Source organism: Doryrhamphus excisus, linkage group LG3, assembly GCF_037039965.1.
Source record: "Doryrhamphus excisus strain RoL-2023G ecotype Guam linkage group LG3, RoL_Dexc_Guam_v1.1, whole genome shotgun sequence".
NCBI classification, from domain to species: Eukaryota; Metazoa; Chordata; class Actinopteri; order Syngnathiformes; family Syngnathidae; genus Doryrhamphus; species Doryrhamphus excisus.
This window is the reverse complement of record NC_136359.1, coordinates 13,493,926-13,513,052: the sequence shown is the minus strand read 5'-3', so window position 1 is coordinate 13,513,052 and position 19,127 is coordinate 13,493,926. Positions and strand designations below refer to the sequence as shown.

Below are 19,127 nucleotides of genomic sequence, written 5' to 3'. Positions count from 1 at the left end.
CTAATAATTAACCCAGGCCATCAGTGATGCAATCAACAGCTCTCATCGCGACACTCTACACATACCCATTAACTTACCTTGCTGGCAGTTGCACCAAACGTTACCGAAGAAGTGTTTGGCTGGCGGCATAAATGAACAGGCAGCTGGATGCACTGAATGATTAATGGAGGCTATCGTCACAAAAAAAAAATCATTAAGTGGTGGAGAACTTGCTTGAACATGCTCCCGACAGGATCATAATGAAGAAATCAGAACTTATTTTTAAAAATAGCAGTATTTTACCTATGCGGGACATTCAGTATCTAGTTTCCTCCTCCGTCTGTGCCTTTTTTTCTATACATGCAGCACACAGGAAAAGGCAGGCAAAAAAGTGGGGGGACCCTATAGGGACACGGAAGCAGGACGGCTGAAAATACTTCAAGGCTGCAGCAGCTCAGTCAAACAAAGTGGGACCATAATGAGCAAAACAGGAAGTAACATTAAAAGTAACAGGTGATGTGATGTGCTCATGTCACTTATTTTTTGTCAGGTGACGAGCTGACACATTCTATAAATTATATATTCTATGTGTGCAAAAAATTACTGTGATCCAAGCAAAAGCAGATACTGTTTTCTTTTGGCAAGAAGTCTCAGCTGAAATACTAAATCCACCGTGCAGCCTCCCTCCAACTAATGCTGTGTAATGAACACATTATGCTTTCTTTATTGTATGCATTTCACAAATAAACACTGTGCAAATACTGCAATATGCAATACAAGGTACCGAAAAAGTGCCAAATAGCTTGTGCTCTTATTTCGTTGTTCTGTTTCCTGTTTGGCATAATGTGCAGCTGCTTTGCGGTGGCTGGAAAGTGCGTGCAGCGATACCTATTTCTCATTAGTACTCAGCACCATTTAAGCAAAGAGCAAAAGTTGACACTTTACAGTGATATCAAATTGCTTATATATAATCCAAAGGCCAAACTTGGAAATAATTCCATCATAATTTAATAACCGCTCTCTGGAAGATGGTGCAGTTTGATGCACACTGACATAATTTCCAGAAGAAGCACTGATACTGATGTGATCCAATATCTAAATTTTAGGCCAATATTGGCCAACCAACATTTAGGACTTCCCTACTGATTTGTTTGACACAACTAAAAATGACCCCAAGGTTCCTTGCAGTCAAATGGCAACAAGAGGACAGAGGACCAATAACATTGTTGTTTGTCCAAGTACCATAATTCGTAAATTAGCCCCATCTGTGACAGCTCGAACAACAGACAGCTCTAAAAAGTTTTCATGATAGCTTGGACATCACTTGACATAAGAGGAAGATAGTTGTGAATGTGTTCTGAAAAGCAGTGAAAAGAAACACTGTTCCTTGACAGAGGTCAAGGGAAGTATGCATAAAAAGAAAAAGACAGGCACCAAAATTGATAGCTGTGGGACCCCACAATTGAAGGGAGACAAAGAGGAGACGCACTGGCCCAGGCTTACAGAAAAACTACTGTTTGTCAAATAAGATTTAAACAATTTCGGCGCTGTAAACTTAATGCTTAAGCATGTCTCCAGGCGAGTTAAAAGAATGCTGTGGTCTACTGTGTCAAAAGCTGCTGTTAAGTCCAAAAGCTAAAATCAAGTCATTAAAAACGTTTAAAAGGGCATTATTGTGCTGTGATTTAAACTCAGACTGTGAAGCAACTCAAAATCGGGGTGGAATGCATCATTCGAAGAAGGTGAAAACACTCTAGGACAGTAAGGCCAAAAGGTCTACAACAGGGGTCTCAAACTCAATTTACCTGGGGGCCACTGGAGCTAGGGTCTGGGCAAGGCATCAGGTTTAAAAAAACAAAACGCATTTATTAAAAACAGAAAAATATACAAACTTTTTCAGTGCTTTGGTTCCAATTTTCTACAATAAAAGCTCTGATAAAACATTCCACTGTTCTCAAATATCTTAATTTTTATTTTTCTGCACAAAATAAGATGAAAAATAAATAAACAAATCAAGAATAAAGAAAATCAATCAATCAGTAATAAATAAATATAGTAATAATAATAAAACGGCAAATAATAAAAACTTAAGAAACCACATATAGTTGGTGGGTAGACAAATTATTTTTTTCAGATTAAAATGAACAAAGCATTATTAGAGCCCTGTAGACATGACAAAACACGACTATAGTCACATTTATACTTTTTATATTTTATATTGCGCAACTGCAGGGTCTTGAGACACATGCTAACTCGCAAACTAGAGCGCTAGGGACCTAAACGGTAGCCTTCAAGTTATTTCCTTTAAACTTAAATAGCCAAAAACTTACCACTTCCACACAGATAGGGAGGATAACTATTAACAGTTATTTAACCTTTAACATGAACATTAATCAAATGTAATCATTTTTTCTGGGTACATGATACCATACAGCATCCATATCAAACTTGCGCGGGCTGCACTAACATTAAACTTTCATATCAAGGCGGGGGCCTCAAACTAGTGTCCTGCAGGCCACATTTGTCTACAACGTAAGGAGGAAGACTCAATCTAATAGTGGAGATTTTGTCTGTGGAAAATGTAAGAAAGCTACAGGAGGGCACTGTCTTGTTTGAGTTATAAGGATTTATCAGATGGTTCAAAGTGTTAAGAAGCACCTGAGGTTTGTGCCTTGTTTGACACAATATTTGAGAGAAAAAATGCTTTGTGAAGCTTTGACTGTCCTCTGATCTGCAGCCGGGCTGCTTCTTAGACCCAAGGTGGTCGCTCAGCTGAATTGACATGCATGTCTGAGCTCAGGAGTGGTCTCATTTGGCCATAGCGGTCAAAGGCTTAGCTCATTTCTATCCACATAGGGCCACTTTATCCAAAACCTTGATGCAGGTGTTATTAAATCAAGACAGCAGTGCGTCTGAATCTTGACATCTTGACCCCAGATCAGTTCAAAGCTTCAGAAGTCTACAGAATTATCGTGAAGATATGCACGGACTACCCTTCTAAGAAAATGTAACAGAAAAACAATCTGAGAAATGTGTTTCTGAAATGTCAATTAAGTAACTTTCTAAACAAAAGAGGTCATAACACAAGGTCCAGTGTGTCCGACAACGGTGAAATTTAAAGAATCTATCAGCCGACAAACTGTTCATAACTCTTAAACATAAAGTTAAGCTTGTCACGATGTCCATGAAGTCTTGTATACAGTCTTTACTAAACTTTGGTGGGCAGTTCACCAGAACGCACAAGACCAGACTATCAAAGCTCATTACAAATTCCTTAAGCTCAAAGCTGGAAAATGAATCTGTCGGTTCCTGTCGGCAGATGAAGCAGGATTTGTGCACTGTTGCTAACCCTCCACCTCCCAAGCCTCTATGTCTGAGACGTGTGCTAAAATACTGTATGCACTCGAGAGGTAAAGGTTGTGAAAATGAAGGAGAATCACCAGCTTGGCTCCATGTCTCTGTGAGCAATAGTTTACACAATGTAGAGACATAATTCAGGAAGAATGTTTTATTTGCTAGCATTGGAGCATTCAAAAGGCCCAGACTGAGAGTCAAATCCTCCCTACCCCGCTGGGAGCTACGGCACAGTGCCTGAAGGAATTCAAAATCCACACCGCGTCTGCCCAGGCGTCTGTGGAGCTCCGTCTCAAGCGGCAAATGATGCAGGCTGGGGTCCAGTCATACAGGAACAACAGGCTGGATCCGCCATAATCCAGGCGTTCTCCAAGGAGTCATCCAAGTCATCCAGGAGTGAGGAAGTGTGGAATAACTCCAGAAGTGGACCTCCACAAGCCTTAAATGTTTTCCAAAGGAGTGTGAATGGTTCATGTGTAAGCAACAAGTAAGCTGGGACTGCGTGGTTGTGCTGGAAGCACGCCAGATCGCCAGACTGCTCAGGAAATTTGCAAAATGCGCTGGCCACCCTGTTGGCGCGGCGTAGGTGGTCCTGGTCTACGAAATTAAAGCCCCCATCTTAAGTTTAGTGTAAACAAATTGGAGGCTAACTAGTTAGCTCGGTAGAATGCTATGTTGCAAGCGGCGGCCATCTCTTGTGTCCATGCATTGATCCTGCAGCCTGCGCGTTGTATAAAGTTGCTCTTACTACAACTTTATACTGAATCCTAATTCATGGAAATTCAATTCATTCATTGTTGGCTTGGAACCAATTAATCACACTAAACGAGGCACCACTGTACTCATATAATACTATTTTCGCTGTGAACTCAATGACTGAGAAAGCATGTCAAGGTGAATTCAAGCACTACTGGCATGGATGCTGTATCGTTCAAGCATGAATAAATGCATTACTACAGAAAGTTCACAACCTCTCATGGCTCCACCATTTGAGAAACACTGGTCTAAAAAGAGCATACGACAGACGACTGCCAATACATGTGGCGGCATCTACATGTTCTTGTACAGTGGAGTCTCGGTTTTCAAAGGAAACGATGACTCGGTTTTCAACAAATATCTTTTCCCCATATATATTTTCCCCATTTCCGTTATTGTACAAAACTGCACAAACTGGTCTATTTGCTCTGTATAATCCCATGGAATCGAGCCCCCAAACAAAGCACCCATTGGTGTGGACAAAGTGTGGACAATCAGACGGTAATCAGTTGAATCTTCTTCTTCTTTTGGTTTAATGGTGGGTTGCAGCTTTGACATGGTTGCATTGAATGAACAGTTTATTCTCTAATTAACAAGGAAACAACGACACATCAGCGAGGGCTCAGTCTGCATGCACACAAATACCCCGGAAAGATACAACTCCTTAGTGAACCTATTTATCTATTGTGGCTTACCACACTGAAAAAAGAAATCAATCAACTAAAGTTGCAAAAGGGGTTATAAAACCTCACCATTAAAGGTGTACTCTACATTGCACTTCAACAAGGATTCATATTTTTCAATCATTCATATTTAGAGGGATTTAGCATTTGCAAAGGTGTCATCCACAGCAGCATTCATTCATTCATTCATTTTCTACCACTTATCCTCACAAGGGTCCTGGAGCCTATCCCAGCTGTCTTTGGGAGAGAGGCGGGGTACACCCTGGACTAGTTGCCATCCAATCACAGGACACATATATAGACAAACAACCATTCACACTCACATTCATACCTATGGACAATTTGGAGTCACCAATTAACCTAGCATGTTTTTGGAATGTGGGAGGAAACTGGAGTCACGGGGAGAACATGCAAACTCCATACATGGATGGCCAAGGGTGGAATCGAACTCAGGTCTCCTAGCTGTGAGGCCTGCGTGCGAACCACTCGAACACTGTGCAGCCCCTCCACAGCAGCATGTGCTGGAAAAAAGGTTCCAGAGGAAAACGTAGCCACGTCAGCTTAGTTACAAAAAACACAGCCCTTACACATATTTTATTTTGTACAGAATGTCCATTGTTGACTGATTGTGACATTTTTGCTATCTGACCAACCAATTAAATTGTATTTGGAAGTTTTACAATTGTATATTGTAAGGCCGTGTGACGTGTCGTACCGTGTAATTTACATTAACAGTGATTGTAGCCGTTGACGTAAATAAGGTCGTGTGAACATATAGTCATTGTCCCTGCGTTCTCCGTACCTGGGGAGACAGAGCCTTCTCCATCGCTGCCCCCACCCTCTGGAACTCTTTTCCCCATTCACTCCGTGCTTGCCCTGACCTTCCCAGTTTCAAAAAACAACTAAAAACCCACATCTTTAAATGTTTTTAATGTCTAACTTTTATATCTGACTGCTGTGCCCCGCCCGGCTTTTACTCATGTTTTAACTGTGTATTAACGAATGAATGCTGTATTTTGGTGTGTCTTCTACTCTGTTTACTTGCTTTATTCAACTTCATTTTTCTGTAAAGTGTCTTTGAGTATCTTGAAAAGTGCTATACAAATAAAATGTATTATTATTATTATAAAAATGTGAAATCCGCAACTTGCCTTGTTGTCAACAGGAGTCCACAATGAGTATAAAAGTGATGTTTAATAGTCATTTATCCATTTCATTCATGCGTGCAAACCTCTAAATATTCTCTAAAACAGTTTTTGTTGAATGTTTTTGGGTGTCTATTTCGATTTACAATATTTCCTATAGGAAAAATGTAACTGGTTTTCTTATAATTCGGTTTTCGTTTGACCTTTAGGAACTGATTAATAAAAAAAAAACCAGAGGTTCCTCTGAACAATCTATCTGCAATTTCATGTTTTGTTCACCCTCTTTTTCCCAAAGAGTATGTTCTTTTCCTTCCCAAGTAATTGCTTTCCGTCAGCCTAATTTGAATTCTGCATTTCATATATCATCCCTTACTCAAGGGACACAGAGCTGCAGAGGGGGGAGTTCATCCCAGGTTAGGAAAGAGGCTCTTGGCTCTGCGTATGTTCTCAGTAATTAGGAAGGGTGCCAAAGTTTGGATTTAATATGGCCCTGGGTGAGTGTGCAAGAGCTTGTTAGGGAAGTCTTTAGTCCGGACCCCGAGGAGCATGTCAAGCATCGCTGTGTCAAAGGCCTCATCAGTCATTAACGCTGCGCTCGCCTTCACAGCGGGGTCTGCGCAAGGCGAAAAGATGGTCTACAACATCATCTCCCCTAAGCCTCAGATGGCAAATTATTTAAAGACGTCATCAGAGGAAGAGTTCAAGAGCGTCGTCGTCCTCGACGCGACCAGCTGAACTTTACCTCTGAGTTGGAAATGATTCCTGTGAAAGCAGCCAGTGTGAGTATCATCTAATGAGAACATTTTGCTGTGTGAAGTATGAATGGAAATGTGTGTGGAAGAGAGTCGGGGCAGGAGGAGAAATGGGATTTCAGTTTATTACGAAGCACACTTCTAAATACTCAAGTTGTTTACTGTATGACCATCTGCAGCCAACTCCTGTGCAAACTTCTGTTTCTTATTCTTCATGTTTTAGTTCAATATTTGTATTACCGTTATAACCCAGAGCAGAACAGTACACAGCCTGATAGCAATGATCATCTTATATATGCTACAGTTGCCGATAAATGAGACAGAGCCAAGCGAGTTAATGCATTCTTACACTTACACACACCAGCGACCTGCAGAAAGGCCTTGTTTCAAAAAAGTATATTTTTATTACAATCTACCAGTTATGAGTATTTAGTTGATTTTGAAAACATAATTAACTCATTTTGTGGACAAGGGGTTAGCATGTAGGCCACACAGTCAGGAGATCGGGAAGATTGTCCATAGGTATGAATGTGAGTGTGAATGGTTGTTTGTCTATATGTGCCCTGTGATTGGCTACTGACCAGTCCAGGGTGTACCTCACCTCTCGCTCAAAGACAGCTGGGATAGGCTCCAGCATCTAGTGAGGATGAGCGGCATTGAATATAGATGGACGGGTTAACTCATTCCATCCCAGCTATTTTACTGGCCAAGGACTGGCCATTTATGGACAAATTTAACAGATTTTTCTAGGCACACTGGTTTTCTACACACACAATGTGTGTCTGTGTGTGTGTGCGTGTATGTCGGGTCAAACACTAACTAACACAACAAATTGTACAAAGAAGGACCACAAACTGAAAGGACAAGTCACCACTTCAAACATGCTGATTACCCCCCCCCTCCACACACACACACCCACAAAAAGGTTTTGCTTAAGTAAGCTTCAAAAAGCGAAGGCTGACACTGCAATCCACACATAATAATGAAGAATATAAATACACACAAGCTGTACAGTATGCAAAGCAAATCATGCGCAGCCAAACCCATGCAGAGATACCCTCATAGCCCTAATGACTAGAAAGCCACGTTAGCTGCATGTATAAAAAGACCTAAGTAATGGTAATTGTTGGGAGGACAATGTGGAAATGTCAAACACTTCAACAGCCTGCCGCACATGGCCGTTAAACTGCTTCTTTTTTTTTTCTTCCACCAGCAGTGGAAAGCTCTTGGAATTTAATTGGATAGGAGGCACACTGAGCGGCGATGAGAAGCTTACTGGCGAGAGTTAGTAGCTCAGACTAAAAGATGTCCAACTTAATTCCTGGAGCAACCCTGGTATTCACCATTCTAAGCTGCCCTCTGCTCCTAATAAAGTTAATTAGCTCAGCACTGGCTGAAAAGACTACAATGCATTTCGTTCACAGCATATTAACAATTACACTTAATGATATCTAATGCATGCTGTATGTAATGCGGCGTTCATTTGTGCTTTCATGAGGTCGTAGTGCAACATGGGGGATGGAGTCCTGACCACAACATACTGTATGGGACTTGCACAAAAGTCTCCTACAAAGGTTTTCTTTTTTTTCGTTACATGGCGTCCACTACTCCAGTGATTTTCAAACACTGTGCCGCGGCACACTAGTGTATCTTGAGAAACCGTCAGGTGTGCCGTGAGGAATTATCCAATATCACTTTTTATAATTAACATTTATCAATCATTCATTTATTTTTTACTGCTTTTCCTCACGAGGGTCGCGGGGAGTGCTGGAGCTTATCCCAGCTGTCTTCGGGCGTGAGGTGGGGTACACCCTGGACTGGTTTCCAGCCAATCACAGGGCACATATAGACAAACAACCATTCACACTCACATTCATACCTATGGACAATTTGGAGTCACCAATTAACCTAGCATGTTTTTGGAATGTGGGAGGAAACCGGAGTACCCGGGGAAAACCCACGCATGCACGGGGGAGAACATGCAAACTCCACAGATGGCTGAGGGTCATTTATTAATCATCATTTGCAAATATTATGTCAATAGCCATTATGTCAATAGTATACATGGACCCAAATATTCCAATTGCATTTGGTTTATTTGCTCAAATGGAAAGAATTGAACAGGGATGGAATATTCCTTTAACCAATCCGATTGAGGTATCTTGTGCCCGCTCAAACGGAAAGTTGTCAGGGTGCCTTCTTCTTCGTGGTGTTTTTCTTCTTCTATTGTTTATTGGTGGTTGGCAAGCAGCTTTCGTATGCATTCGCGCCATCTGTGAAACAGAATCTAAACCCTTCTATACGCTATTCACAAGTGCAGTTTTATTAAAAAAGAAAATATATATCTATATAAAACATGTCCTGAGTTTAATTATAAAATATTAGCAAGATTGAATTTGATCTTTTCTTATTTAAATTTATCCCGGGTGCGTTCTTTCAGCGCATGCTCAGATATGACGTAACACGCAGATCCAGACGTTCTTCACTTTTAAAAATGGAGGCCAGCAATCGGCACTGGACTAAGCAAAGTTTGTTTTTGATTCAAACAAAATTTCAAGACTAGACAGACGAAAAACTGGCAATACGGAGTTATTCCAACAAGTGAAAGAAAAACTTGGGGAAGCCGGTATCACGTGATGTTGGTGTTTACGTTTTACTGCGCATGCCCTATTGACTATTCTGTTTGATTTTCATGGCGCATGTAGACAAGGGATTGGAATATTCCTTTCTATGGATACCATTGTTTCCCGAAAGGTCATTCGGAAAGAGAAAAACTTGTCATGTAAAAACGTGGCTACTGTCGAGTGTCTGTGGTGTAAAGACCGGCAGAGCAATGTAATATTGGACCGTGTGACAACACCTACCTTGTTCCTTCGATAGACTTATTGATGCACGTGTGACGTCGTGGTGACATTTTGTAACATTTTTAGTTTTTTTCCAATGTAAAAAAACGTGCCGTGGCTCAAAAAAGGTTGAAAACACTGTACTACTCTATCGTGTTCCAGCCAATCACATCAGGCTGCAAGTGTTGTCCACACGGACTCGACTCCACCAAGAACGAAGCTAACCAACCGAACCTGCCGAGGTAGATGTAATGTGATTTGCAGCCTTTATCACTAACCCACAAAAATGATACAAATGCATAAAAAAAAAAAAGCGGAACCACAGTAGGAAGCGAAGATGATTCATCTTCTAAGGTAACTAAACTCGGTGGGGCGAGGAGCTGTCTGCCAACACCACATGTAGGACTGTAAATAAGACAAATGTTCCTTCCTATTGTACTCCTGAGCTTCATCTTTTTTTTTGTTTGACTTCTTATGTGGATTGTATGGCATCAAGGAAATGAGGAAAGTATGTTCTCTTTTTTTTCAAAGCTTAAAGTTCCATTAGCAGCCTATTTCCCATGAGGCTAGGACATCTGAATAGTGAATACTTTGGATTATGTGTACCGTATATATAAAACTCTTTGCTTGAAAAAGAGTTGAAGGCTAATGCTCTTCATTTTAAAGCAGCTGTTAAATGAAGACCACCATTAAAACCAACAATACACAAGTAGAGACAAATGTTAAGGAGTGCTTCAATCACCACAGATCTCAAAGTTGTATACAGTTGTAAACCATAATGGTTTTGATTGACACTCTCAGAAAGCAATTCAGTTCATTGCGGTGCAGTTCTCCTCCAATGCAAACTACAACCACATACAGTACAGTATTGATAACGTACAAATAAAGTACGGCGACTCACCTGTTGATGTCTGAACGACACACCAGAACGCAGGAGGTGGTCTTTTATAGGCATTGCTAGTTGTACTATGTGTGACATGTTGTGTGGTTGGTATGTTGGTATATATCATTTAAGACAATAGATTGTGTACATAGAAGAAAATCATGTGGCTGTCAAAAATAACATTATTTTGTGGAATTAACACATCCTGGCTGGTCACACCTCTCTATTGTGACGGCAAGATGGCGCCTGACGCTCTTTTACAGCTTTATTCTGATCACATCAAGAGCAGTGCAATGCCAACACTGCCAACACAGTCTTGAGGTGCATTCATGGACACTCAGAACGCCGATCATCGCAATATCTTTATTATGTGCGCATGTGTAGTCTAAATAAACTCAAAGACAATGACATTTTAATTTTCAGTTAATAAATAGGTTACAATCCTGTCCTGTCATACATACAGTAAAAAAAATTATATTTCAGACATATTTGCAAATGATGACTAATCGTGATTAATTTGAAAACTGTGATTAATATGATTAAACATTGTAAACATTTGACAGCCCTAAAAATGCACATGTTGTTGCCGTGCAGAGTGTATTGTTTATTTGCAAGGTCATTTCCATGCTAGTTATTATAACGACGTCATCAGAGGCAGTAATATATTGACAGAAAAGGGGCTTGGTCTAAAAAACATTTCACACATATTCTCATTTCTTGCAACATCCTTCACTTCTGTCATAGGAGTAGTCATCAATTAAGTGACACCACAGCCTGTGAAATGATGATGGGAGATTAAGTTGTCAAATTTTTTTCCCTCGATCACTTGCTCACACACTAGTCGTCTCTGCCACGGGTCACTGAATGGAAAGACATTAGGCTTTTAGGGGGTGGGGGGTGCAAAGAGAGGCTGCGGGGCCATTTAATTGGCACGTGAAAACTAAAGACAAAAAACAATTTAAAAACCTGCAGTAATTTTACTGGAATTAAGTCAAAATATTAAGAATAGTTGTAATGTTAAGTTGTATTCTAATGAGAAAATGTTATAATAAAGGAGATAAAAGGGGAAATAATATAATTTTAGTATCATATGAAGAGAAAAAATGTTTTTTCAGTCATAATATTATGAGAAACAAAACTACAAATACAATTGATTTTTTTGGGGGGGAGGGGGAAAGTTACAGTGTTACAAGAATTAAGTTGAAATAGTTGGTAATTGAATAAGAATTCTAAAATGTGGCTGTAATTTTATGAGAATCAAGTCAAAATATAAAAAAAAATTAAGATAATGTTACTTGTATTAGGTTGACATTTTAAAGACAAAATAATCAAAAACATGTTTTAATTAAATAGCAAACAAATATTTTTGTTAAAGTCAGAATATTATGAGAAACATACAAAACAAAATAAAGTTATAAGTATATATTCTCATATTATGGGAATGAAGTATAAATATTATGGGAATCTAGTCATAAAATAACATTGAGGACGATTATTGAGGATGAAAGATTAAATATTTAGAAAAAAACAGCACAAAGTGGGAAAAAGAGATAAATTTTTCTTGAAATATATATAACTTCTTAGCATACCCATATGTGTTGCTTTACAAAATAGAAACATGGCCCTTGCCTCCATTCATTTTTCAATATAGGCAGCCCTTGGTGGAAAACCTTGGACACCCTGCTTTAGTGCATATATCCCTTTTTGATGAAACATTCTACACAGAGTTTTCAAGGTACTGCACAAAGCGCTTAAGAAAAAAAATGTCGATGAAAGAGCTGCCACTGTGGTTGCTGTCACTTTGTCTGTCTACAATTAATCAATTAAAAAACAAATTGTCGGCAATTAGCCTTTCCTCTTTTCAGCACAAGCTGTAATTTTCATGTGCTTGTTTAGCATGTATACATAGGTCAGTTGTTTTTTTAATGTAAGAGTACATTTGATGTTTTTACAGCAGTTAACTTCTTATTAAAGTTGTATGGCAGTTGAGAATTATCCATTTAGATGCGGTACTTGCAACGTTGGTGGTTATATGAGATGTCTACACAAGGATCATAAAGATATTACTCAAATATTGATATTGATATTACTAAAAAAAAAAACAAGTTCCATCCATCCATTTATTTTCTATGCCACTTATCCTCACTAGGGTTGCAGGGGTATGCTGGAGCCTATCCCAGCTAAGAAGTTATATACATTTAATCAAAATGTTTTGATATCGGTGAATAAATATCAATTTGAAGTTCAAAAAAAAAAAAAAGATGGCATCTTAAATCTGGATTGTATTTGTATTAAGAGGTGCTCACTATACGTGTTTTGCGGTGGCCGTGGCCGCCACTATTTTCCAAAAATGTGGGGAGGGAGTTGCAAGAGCAAGGAGGGGGACACGTCGCTCGTACTGTGTACAAGGCGTAAATACGAGGCCTGCATGCCACACCTGTCCGTAAGCCGTTGTGTGCATCGCACGTTGATGTTCATTTTAACTTCTATGGTGATGATTTCCTTTTCTTCGTCGTACTGCAGCTTGGGAGACATAATGAAGCGTACAAAGTTAACTGATAAGCACTAGCACCACTGGCATGCTGCCATGCATCTTCCTCGGTGTGGCTGAGCAGGTACGGACTGTCTTATTCCGTGCAGCACAAGGCATACCCGCATTGTTGTGCTGAACATGTGTGCAGCCTTCACACTGTAACTAGTTATGAAGCAAGTCTCGTGTGTATGGACCATAACAGGGAACGCCGTAACCCGAGGACCACCTGTACTGTATATAATTGCATCTTAACTTTCCCTCATTCTGTCATTCTTTCCAAATAGAAGCACAGCCAGTCAGCAACATGTTGTCATGGGAATTGCGACAGACTTAAAACAGACTTAAACAACATAAGCACCACTACATCTACAGGAGCTTTGTGTGTATGCACAAACCCATGGAGTGACTCAATTTAAGGTACTGAAGTGTTCTGCTCACACATGAAAGACATACTGTGTTTAAAGCGCTATATTATGCAGCAGAGTCATGGAGTAATGGCTATGTGAACAAAATTAGTTGAGCATGCCTGTGACATGAATGAAAGAATCTAATGTGTGTGTATGTGTGTTTTTTTTTTTGACAAATTTAGGACAATAATAATGATGTGCATGTTGTGCACATGCAAAATAGTGTACATGGGTGTCAGATATCGTAAAATCAAATGGTGCTCTAAAAAAGAAAGTGCATTCATTTAGGTCAAGATAAAAAATAATGGCCCTGGATAGAATTTTGGGTTAATTAGTTAATTTTGTGTGAAGCCAGGAGGTTGGTTGGTGACAATTTAGCTTGGCATAATTGGGAGTTTAGTTGTATTTATGGAAAACCAAGTGGGGTGGATTAAAGCAAATGTGATAGCTTTTGTTTACACAGACTCAGCTTTGATGAGGCCAACATATAACAGTGTTTCCCAAACATTCATTTCATAAAACAATAAAACTTTTTATTATTGCGTGAAGCTGCACGGTGAGCCCGAGTGGTTAGCACACAGGCCATACAGCTAGGAGACCCTAGTTCGATTCCACCCACGGGCATTTCTGTGCGGAGTTTGCATGTTCTCCCCGTGCATGTGTGGGTTTTCTCCGGGTACTCCGGTTTCCTCCCACATTCCAAAAACATGCTAGGTTAATTGCTGACTCCAAATTGTCCATAGGTATGAATGTGAGTGTGAATGGTTGTTTGTCTATCAGCCCTGTGATTGGCTGGTGACCAGTCCAGGGTGTACCCCGCCTCTCACCCGAAGACAGCTGGGATAGGCTCCAGCACATTCACGAATTATTGCGTGAATAAGTGATTGTCCCTCTTCTTCCACAAGTTCAATTTCTCAAGCCTGATTATTGCCACACCTGTTCTCAATCAAGAAATCACTAAATTGGCCTGGCAAAGTGAAGTACACCAAAAGAACCTCAAAAGTTTGACATCATGCCGAGATAACATGTGCCGAGGTAACAGGGGTGCACTTGGTGCACCTTCCCAAGACTGTCCAGCCAACCAAAATTCCCTGACGAGTGCAGTGACGGCTCATCTAAGAGGTCACAAAAGACCCCACAACAAGATCCGAAGAACTGCAGGCATCACTTGCATCAGTTAAGGTCAGTGTTCATGACTCCATCATAAGTAAGACACTGGGCAAAAACAGCCTGCATCATGGAGTTCCAAGATGAAAACCAATACTGATCAAAAAGCAAACAAAAACAAAACATCATATCAACAGTAAAATATGGTGATGGTCTGGGGCATGAAGGAGAATGTCCGGCCATCTGTCCATGACCTCAAGCTGAAAACCAACTTGGGTTCTGAGTTCACCTCTGAATGGCTAAAGAAAACCTATGAGTGGCCTAGTCAAAGTCCTGACATGAATCCTTACTCCACAGCCCTGTAAGAGACTCACATTATTGCAAATGCTTGATTGCAGTTGTTGCTGCTGAGGGACAATCACTTCACACAGGGTCATCTACTGTAAGTTTGTATTTTTTTCTCTCTTAACAATAAAATGTTTCATTTAAAAACTGCATTTTGTGTTCAGTTGTGTTGTCATTAACTAATATGTCATTCATTCATTCAGATATTCAGTTACTTCTGATAACAAACAATACAGCTGGACAATACATGTTTAAATACAAAATGTGAGCTGTGCATACTAAAAGGTTGTTAATGTTATGGTAAAACAGGCATATTCAGTTGAAATAGGCTATGAAAATAAATGTTACAACAATGAGTAGCTTTAGGCCATTTGCATTTTAGCTCTCACAAGAAAAAAGGTTTGTGACCCCAGGCATAGACATCAACTCACACTGGTTGTCGTGCTAGCCAACTACTTCAGGCGTGCAGAGCGGTTCTGCTCATAAATAATTAACACCCATTAGTAATGAACTAAAAAAAAAAAGTACTCCAAAACGGTGCAGATGTTTCAGAAACACAGTGAACAGACATCTAACAGTGTGACCATTAATTTGCAGGCCTCAACTAGTGTGGCAGCTGAGGCAGCCCAGAGCAGGTCAGGAGAAAAAGATAGCAGCGGGCAATCAGGGTGATGTAGGACAGGAGAGGAGGACAGCAGCCAACATGCTGGAGAGACTGCTAGTCAGAAGCAACAGGTGAGACTCAGCACACACAGGGACATCAAGAAGATCAGGAATAAATCCTTTTGGTGACGAGATAGACAATCTTTTTGCAATTTTGAAAAGCAATTTTGACACTCCTTTTTTTCAAATTTTCCTGGCTGCCTGCCTGAAAATCTCCATAAATAGACAACAGCTGCAACAATGAATTGATAAAAAATGATAAAAATTAAAAGTGTTGACAACAAATTTAAGTATCGATTTGTTGTGTCTCACGATCTACGTGTCACTCACCACGTCGCGGCGCCGTTAGCTTCACCTGAAGTCTTGACGTAACTGTCCAGTCTCTACTTTTGGATCTACATTTGAATAGGTGCAGATTCTGGAGGAAATATAACACTTTTTGTGCTGGTTATTGTGTGTAGCTGTTCTATAGGAGTCCGCAACTCAATACAAAGGGTCAAGACATTAGCAAAAAAGGTCCCCTTTAAGGTTTGGTGTTTATCGGGAGAGTGGTCTTCCGAGTAAATACTTCCTCACACGAATGGTCCTTCTCCTCACAGCGACAGCATTTCATATCGAAGTCTGCTACTGTGCACAACTTGGCTTGTTTACGTTTGTCATTTATACTGGTATTAATCATTTTCATCATCATCATTGGAAGACTCGATTCCGGTATATAAAAAATATCACCCAACACTAATTTACATGTATTAATATGCATTTCAAATTGTTTGAACACATTAATGATGCTAACCAAGTTGCCATTGTCTATCAAACCCCTCATAGTTTTGTCATTTGTATTTTTTGCTTACTTTTTATCTCCTCCGTGGTATTCTTCTTCCCTACAGCACTCATTACAATTACATGTGTCATGGGAAATTATATGTGTCTATATGAATGTGAGTGTGATTGGCTGGCAACCAGTCCAGGGCGTACCCCGCCTCTCGCCCAAAGACAGCTGGGATAGGCTCCAGCATGCCTTCGACCCTCGTGAGGATAAGTGGTACAGAAAATGTATGGATGGATGGATGGATGGATGCATGGATAGATGCTGACATCACATAGCCATTTGTGGTGGTGCTAAGGCACCCACCACCACAAATAGATTGCCAACCTAAGAGACACACTGTGTAATGAGCTAATTATAAATGATTGTATGCCCAAATCTTTATGCAGGCCTATTTGCAGGTTTTTAACTCATCAATTTGTCTGTGTATTCATGTGTGCATAACGGAGCTCAGCTTACAGCAGACTTATTTGCACCAATTACACAGGGAGAATATCAAGTCTATTGAGATGTTTTCTTGTTAAAATTCTAAAAGCGTACAAGTGTCCATCGATGTCAGAATTAGCACATGTTCAACATAATCAGTACATATTGTTGAATGATAGTTATAAAAGATAGTTATTGCTTGAGTTCGTAAAAAGGGACTAATTCAATTGAATGTTGAGCCTATTAAGATATGGATTGTGTTGTTTTGGCATTGCAGTCTTCAAGATGAATATATTACATTTAAATGACAATAATAATTTTATGGCAAACAGGACTTACAAGTGGCACTCCAAGACAAAAAAGGACCTCACAGTGTCTTGTGCTTAGCAGGCCTCTAGAGCGCCACCAGTCATCACACTAATAACACTGCTTGACAGAGGTCTCAGCAAGGATGCATTTGGAAGTACAAGTCCTGCTAAGGCACTGATTTTTACTGCTTGTGATGAAATCATCTTTGGGCAAGTTGCTGCTAATGCGGATGAATTCACTAAGGGCGACTAGTGTTCCTGCAGAGCCCGCAGCTTGAAGTGAATCATTGCCTTATTGTCTGAGTGAATGCAAAATATAAGTGGCTACAAAAGAGAAAAAGAGCAGGTTCAAGTAAAATAGATGTAAGTAACACCTGAGGCATCGCCTTATATTTCTAACACAAAAACAAAACTCACTTGCATGCTTGCAGCTTATTCCCAAGGTGGCCAAAACATTAGGTACACCCACACGCTCTAATAAGATGGATAGTTCTGCCTTTTTAGCCTCACAGCTAAAAGACACAAGTTCAATTCCACCCTCCGCCATCTCTGTGTACAGTTTGCATGTTCTCCCTGTGCATGCATAGGTTTTCTCCGGGTACTGTGGTTTCCTCCCACATTCCAAAAACATGCTAGGTTAATTGGTGACTCCAAATTGTATGAATGGTATGAAAGTGAGTGGGAGTGGTTGAATGGTTTGTCTATATGTGCCCTGTGATTGGCTGGTGACCAGTCCAGGGTATACCCCGCCTCTTGCCTGAAGACAGCTGGGATAGGCTCCAGCACCCCCCACGACCCTCGTGAGGATAAGCGGTAGAAAATGACTGAATGAATGATGTGCTTTCAGGTATTCATTAAACAAAATGTTTACCATCATTGTTGTAGGTGTTTTACATGTTTCTACGCAGTCAAAAAACATACCTAAAATATTACATACATTCCATACAAGTCTCATTCATACATATAGACGTATGCATGACTGACTCTAATCCAAAGTCAGCTGGGATAGGCTCTAGCAAACTACAGTGACCCTTGTGATGACAAGCGGCATAGAAAATGAATGAATGAATGACTAATTGTGTGCAGTTTTGTGAACAATTTAATTAAAGCAACACAAATAATTACATATGGTTTTCTTTCAGGCCCACATTCAATTACTCTGAGCTCAGAAATGATAAATAACGAGGTAAGCTGGCAGCTTAACTGATTTCTCGGAGCAAATACGATATTTCACCTTGGGGAGAATGAAGGAAACAGCTGAATCCAAATGGATGGGTTAATGACTCCCCTGCTACAGTTTAACAAACTAAGTACACTGTGGTGTGTGTTTTGTTTCTGCCAGAAATTGGTAGACTATAATTGTGCATTTGATTTGAATGAATATATGACAGCGTCTGGTCTTTGGTTGGTTATCACCGACACAGACACCTTTAGACACATACTGTAGCTACTGTAAACACTCTGTTGATGTGCCAAAAAGGAGTACAGTAGAACTTCTAAATCCAGATTTCTGGGGTCACTGGTGTGTGTGACAAGAAGAAAAGCTCAGAGTCCCTTGAGGGGAAGTCATTTGACTGCACATGTTGTTTTGCTGGATGTCCTTATATCATATAGCCTGTCTCCCGCGACTGTTTTCGACAGACGAAATAATGTCTTATATTCAGGTCAACACATCAACAATGTAGAAAGGATTCACTTTTTACGCTTGACACACTAATAGATAAAAATGTTTCTACTAATTCCAAAATAATCAATCCATACATTCATACAGCAATTCTAATCATCTTTCATTCCTTTATTTTGTCGTGCAAACATTTTAATGCAAAACCGATGCACTGCTGATTCCAAGCTAAGGGGATTATGCAAAAAAGCAGTCCTTTGTGGTACCTCCCTACAAAACGAGCAACAACCAAGAAAAAATATGCTGTCTTTAGTGTTTATAGATTGCTTGTGGCAAAAAAACAGGGGTAAAAAAGTAAGAGAACATCCCTCTGGTAATGTCTTGTCAGAAGAGGATGAAAGCAAACCATTGAATGTGCAGCTTGCAGGCCTCTACAATGAAGTGGGAAGACATCTCTTTCCTGTCCAACAGCATCAACCCATGTGGCTTTGCTAAC

At 40.0% G+C, this 19,127-nt stretch overlaps 1 protein-coding gene across 1 annotated transcript in view; it reads right to left on the bottom strand.

The window, feature by feature from the left end:
- LOC131128017 (GDNF family receptor alpha-2-like) overlaps positions 1-19,127 on the bottom strand; it is a 72,794-nt gene that overhangs the window by 36,703 nt on the left and 16,964 nt on the right. The window lies entirely within an intron of this gene.